This window comes from Nilaparvata lugens, chromosome 8, assembly GCF_014356525.2.
Source record: "Nilaparvata lugens isolate BPH chromosome 8, ASM1435652v1, whole genome shotgun sequence".
In the NCBI taxonomy this organism is placed as follows: Eukaryota; Metazoa; Arthropoda; class Insecta; order Hemiptera; family Delphacidae; genus Nilaparvata; species Nilaparvata lugens.
This window is the reverse complement of record NC_052511.1, coordinates 39671121-39677224: the sequence shown is the minus strand read 5'-3', so window position 1 is coordinate 39677224 and position 6104 is coordinate 39671121. Positions and strand designations below refer to the sequence as shown.

The 6104-nt window shown below is 33.8% G+C and overlaps 1 protein-coding gene across 3 annotated transcripts in view; it reads left to right on the top strand.

Annotated features, from left to right (window-relative positions):
- The first annotated feature begins 2167 nt into the window (after positions 1–2167).
- LOC111044877 (protein roadkill) overlaps positions 2168–6104 on the top strand; it is a 193730-nt gene continuing 189793 nt past the window's right edge. For 2 of the 3 annotated variants that reach the window (XM_039434744.1, XM_039434742.1), the window contains exons 1-2: positions 2170–2251; positions 3231–3297. The gene's annotated coding sequence lies outside the window, so the exon portion shown is untranslated. Of the gene's footprint in view, positions 2252–3230; positions 3298–6104 lie in introns of all 3 variants that reach the window. The other variant, XM_039434741.1, reaches the window with a different exon arrangement.

Here is a 6104-nt window from a genome sequence, read left to right as displayed (position 1 = left end):
TGTGTATGTATTTTCCTTTTTTTAGGATAATGATGCCCAAATAAGTCCAAGGCTTGTGCGTATGGGTAATGGGAATGATGATTGTGGATAAGTTAGGCTGTTCACACACCGATTAGTCAAAACAAGACTAGTCACATAGATGCTTATGGAGTCATGTCTAATTGCAATGACTAATCAGTGTGTGTGTTGCGTCATAATCAGCAATGTGAAGTATTGTAACTAAACGTGACTAGTCTTGTCTTGACTAATCGGTGTGTGACCAGCCTGAGAGATGAGTGGATTTACAGAGATGAGTTTCGAAAACTACTGAGAAATTTTGCAGCTTTAGATGTAAGCTGTTGCTTATGAGAACTGGCCTCAAGCAGACGCCTTTCCAACGGAAGAAACACTGCGCCTATCTCTGGATTTTATGTAGATTTTAAATTTATTCAAAAATGAATTGATTTTAATTTCGTTATAAGACGCAATTGAAAAAAAGACAAAAACAAGTAATTTTTAATTTTACTGCAGGTGTTGTACTGTAAGTTATATGTGTTTGTACACTAAGATGGTATCTAAAAAATCTGGTGTGGTGCACTCACACAATTTTCCTTGCCGTTATTGAAAATTGATCAACTGACGCTAGTGTTCCCGCGCATTTCAGGTCCACTTTTCTAAGATCTGAGCCAGCTGGTGACAGGACAATAGCGCTGCAGACACACGAAGTCTGCTATCTCTTCATAGTGAATGATTTAATAGAATCAACAGTTGCCAACAGTTTGCAATTGAATAATCTTTTTTTCTCGAATTTCGAGTTTATTTTCAATTTTAGGTGAAAATGCTACTGAACATTAATTGTAAACATTTTATGCTCAATCTTTTCCACTTGAAATTTTTTGTTTAAATTGTATCTGAAGCCTGATAATTGAGAATCTAAAATCAAACTTTGCATAGATGGTGCAGTGCTCCTGAAATTTTTACAGATATGAGACTTGTGGCAGTTGATAGAGCTTATCAATGACTTTTCTAGGTATGAATTTGATCAAAATCGTTGAGCCGTTTTCGAGAAAATCACGAAAAACCCTTCTCTTGACAACATTTTCGCCATTTTAGCCGTCATCTTGAATTGCATTTGATCAAAAATGTTCGTGTCGGATCCTTATAGTGTAAGGACCTTAAGTTCCAAATTTCAAGTCATTCCGTTAATTGGGAGATGAGATATCGTGTACACAGACGCACTTACACACACACACACACACACATACATACACATACAGACCAATACCCAAAAACCACTTTTTTGGACTCAGGGGACCTTGAAACGTATAGAAATTGGGGTACCTTAATTTTTTTCGGAAAGCAATACTTTCCTTACCTATGGTAATAGGGCAAGGAAAGTAAAAAAGACAAAAATAAGTCATTTATAATTTTACTGCAGGTGTTGTACTGTATATGTTTGTACACTAAGATGGGATCTAAAAATAAAATGAATCACTATATATTATGAAAATAAAGTTTTGTATCGTCATAGAGTTCCTGTAAATTAAATTTTACAAAATAAATAGAATTTATAGATCTCTCTAACAAATGTTTTATCATGGCATAACATTGTTCATGCAAACAAATAAATCAAGCTACACAATAAAAACATTACAAATCATGATAATGTTTGGAAACTTATTTTTTGCAGTCAACATTTTGAATTTGATTACCGTACCGTAGGTTTATGGTAAATGGTGTTTTATGGAAGGCATTTTTTTCAATGAATTCAGCTACTTATAAAATTTATTTATTTTATTTGTAAATACAAAGTGAGATTGACTTTGTGCAGCATCCAATATTGATAACACCAATGCTGATAGATTAACATGAATCCTATTACTGTACAGTGATTATGGTAGCACACATCATCAGACAAAAATATTATTTATCGGACATTAAATAATATGATAAAACATTATTTAGCAGTGCATACAATTTGAATTATTTATATTTGGGATGAAAAATGCGTTAATTATTATTATAAGTGAAATATCCCATGTTAAAAATAAGGCACAAGTGATTTTAAATTAGAAAACACTGTAAAACCCAATCTTTAGTCATTCATACGCTTTTTGAATTTGGAGCGTAATATTTTTCAGTCAGCTGATAAGAAGAGCTTTGCGTTTTGCGATTTAGTTATCCAGTTGACATTGGATTTTTAGGTTAGGTACTGTGTTATTTTTACTTTCTTCAAAAGTAAAACTAAATAATCAGTTTTTTTTTAGATTTTGTAAGTAAACAATCTTATTTAAACATTACAAACAATTTCCTTATGTATCAATAGTTATAATTCTTTCATGGTTAGTGTAAATGTCACTTTCATGGAATAATTAATAAACTAACCTAGATGCTCGCATATTTACCTAATTTCAATTTTTATTTAGCAAACTTGCTACTAAATTTGGATTTATTCATTTGAAGGGCTTTATTATATATCCTACTTTTCTCTACAATAATTTAATAGACTCTTAAATTTGTAAAGGAAAAGACTTTATCAAATCGTAATTCTGTTTAAACATGCTACCATAACCTAGTAGGGTTCTTAATATTTTTTGCTCTAGTCTTTGTGTTTCTGCAAAATTATTGTAATTGTTATAGGAATTTTTTAGATTGGATTTTATAATTTTTCTAAAAACAAACTGCAATAAGGCTTGATTGAAGTTTGTGTACTTTGATGTTATGAGAGACCTTGGAAATCTACACTTGGCTTGTAAATTCTTATAGTTAGCCTTAAAGTTGAACTTAATTGTCTTTTAAGTTTGAGTTAATACTTAAACTAGGCACACACCAGTTAGTCAAGACAAGACAAAGCACGTTTAGTCACAATACTTCACATAGTTGCTTATGTAGACATGAGTCTAATTGCAATAACTAATCGGTGTTTGTTGCTTTATAAGCAGCTATGTGAAGTATTGTGACTAATCGTGACTAGTCTTATCTTGACTAACTGGTGTGTGCCTAACCTTAAGGTTTTGAAATGCTTCTAGTTATTAACAACTACAAGTAACATATGAATTAAAAGTTAATCAAGTTGAATGTTTTTCCATTATACCCTACACTGTCTAACCATAAGTTTTTAATAAAAAGGAGTTTAATTTCTATATATTTGTATAACTTTCAATTTTAAACTATTAAAACAGTATTCAGTGTATATTTTATTTTATATTCACCCGTATTTTTAATTTGATTCTCATTGTTTGTACTTTCAGTGAAACTTCATGAATGGAAATGTTTCTTAACTGACGCTCAAGTTTTGGCCTCCTTCCAAATTCAAAGGTAACTTAGTTTATTAATATATTATTTTCTATTTTCAACCTGGCTATATTTTCAATTATCAACATCTCTTCCTAATGTTATATTTTTTAAAATTCAATATAAGTATTGCCCATTATCTATAGTAAGGGTCTCTTTTTAATGGCAGCAGAGAAAGATAGGAGAACAGCGCTGCTGATTCTCTGCCTTGTCATTGCCTTTTAAAGAATATAACTGATTCCGATATTTCTGATGAAATGTTAACTTTAACTGTTCATTCTTGTTGAAATTAGTCCTAATCAATTTTATTTTATTAGTCAAGAAAATATATTGTTTCAATTATCCAGGCCTAATAATAAATTTTCATAATTGAGATAAAATATTTTGTTAATTCATATTTTCAAATTGTTATAAAACGAGCTGACAATGTTGCAGAGCTACAAGAGTATAGCGTTATCTGCTTCGTCGATTGACAGACTAGGATAGCAACACCAATGTTAATCAAATACTGCCATTATAAAGTGTAACTCACTATAGGCTATTCTTACTGTAGATCCTGATTATTCTGTATTCCCAAAATTCAACATAAATAATTCACGTTATTTATTTGAACTATTAATTGTAATTTTCAAGTGAGTCAATATAAGACGAAACATGCTGTGAAAAATAAAATAAAGTATTTTTAATTTTTCAATTTGATGTATTGAATGAATATTATCTAAATATCTGAGTGAATTATATGAGAAAATGTTCAATTCCTTTGTCAAAATAATTTGGAGTATATATGATATTGGTGGGGCTAACCTAAGATTTAATAAATCTATTTCTGGTTCAAATATGAACTGATATGTTAATAACAAGTGGACTGTATAATGGGAAAAGAAAGCAGAAATATCTCGTCAGAAGTGTGAGGAATAGACTTACATGTTTTATTTATTATTCAGCATATGGCGCTACGATACAAATCTTTATGTTATCTAACACAAGTCACACATATTAACAATGAAGTCATCTTAGTCACTAGTTATAAAAAAGGTGGAACACAAAGAAGGTTTGAAAATTTATAAACATATATCTAGTCGATTTAAATATGCCACTGCATCTGGTGTAGCTACCAGGAAGTCATCTAGCTTGCCCTCATAAGCTGTTCTTGTGCACTCTTCTACAATGTGTCTGATGGTTTGAACAGCGTCAAAGGCGTTGGAGCCTTTCCCCACTTGTGCAACGCATAGGCACATCTTCCATGCTGAGTTCGGATCCTGTTAACAGCCGACCACAGTTTGCGTGGCAAATCAAAACCTGGTGGCTTTTGGGGCAAGATCGATTTGCCTTGCATGCCACTCTTGTTGCCAGGCATCTGTTAAACTCAACCCACCATCTAGAGCATGTAATGCCGTTCTGGTGGGAGGCTCCCGAGACGCCAGGCGGATTTGATTGGCATGCTCTATATCTTCATGTTTTGGCAAGTTTTTATTTTGCAGAATCGTATTGAACTCTTTTGTTAAAAAGAGTACAGGTTGGGGGTGGAATGTGACTCAGCACCGGGAGACATTATATTGTCGTAGATTTTATAACTCCAGCAACCATCTCCATTGAATTATTCAATTGAGCATCAACCCTGCGCACATGTGAGCTATTTAGCCACAAAACTAGCAGTTGAAAACACGAGACCCGAAGCTGAAGAGCGCAATGTAGAAGCTGAAGCTCCCCAAGAAGTTCCACAGAGCTTTTGGATGATATTATTTCTGGACTCCAGCTTCTCTGACATTTTTTGTAAGATGCTCTTCGAAAGAAAGCGTCCTGTCAAGTGCTATGCCCAGGTATCTATAGTATGGTCCACCTTATAATGGCAGTGGATGAAGATAGAAGAATAGCGATGCCGATTTTCTGCATCAATTAATCATATTTCTACACTTTCAAAAACATAATTGTCATCGTTGTGGACCTAGAAAAGGATATTACCACCGGCTTTGTCAAATGATAGACAAGGATAGCAAAACCAAAGTTGATCAAATATCATTATAACGTGGACCTCACTATAGGTGTTTTGCAATGAGTTAGCCACTTGTCTTCAAATTGGATGCGAAGCTCCCTGTTTGCATCTTTGTTACTGAGATACAAGCATGCAACCTCGGTTTTACTGGCATTCGGTTGGAGGCGCCATCTGCGAAAATATTCTCCTAGTTTTCGCCAGTCAGCTGTGAGAGTCTTTTCCGTCTCCTCAAACGACCTGCTCTGAGTTGTTAACACCCAATCATCAGCATAGCCATATTTTCTTGATGTTATCTCTGGCATGTCTGCAATGTACAGACTAAACAAGAGAGGGGCAAGCACTGACCCTTGAGGCAGGCCGTTCCTGAGCTTTCTTTGTTTACTCATATCAGAGCCCAGGATGACTTTGAAAGTTCTGTCACTCAGCTTATTGTTCAGGAGTCGAGCTGTCACTTTGCAGTTTACCATTACTAGCCCCTTTTGAGAGCAAGGCCTTTTCCTTTCTAGAGGAAAAAATTCTTTTGAACCCAATTCTAGACCAACTGAACTGCGTTGGTTTGAGCTTGGCGAAAACTATGCCTAATTTCCAGTAGAGATCAAGCTCTCAAAAGTGACTAGCACACTCTATATCAAAAGAACCACTATGGTCCAGGTATTCTTTAAATCTCCTCTTTGCCCAATTAGAGAACCATTCGAATACATTAAGGACAACTCAGACTAAGTTTGATTATTGTTATGCATATGATAAACAGAAGTGTTATTGTCTATCGTAATACATCACGTGACAAGAAGAGCTTCAAAATAATCAGATATTATAGATGGTTTGTAGATAATTTATA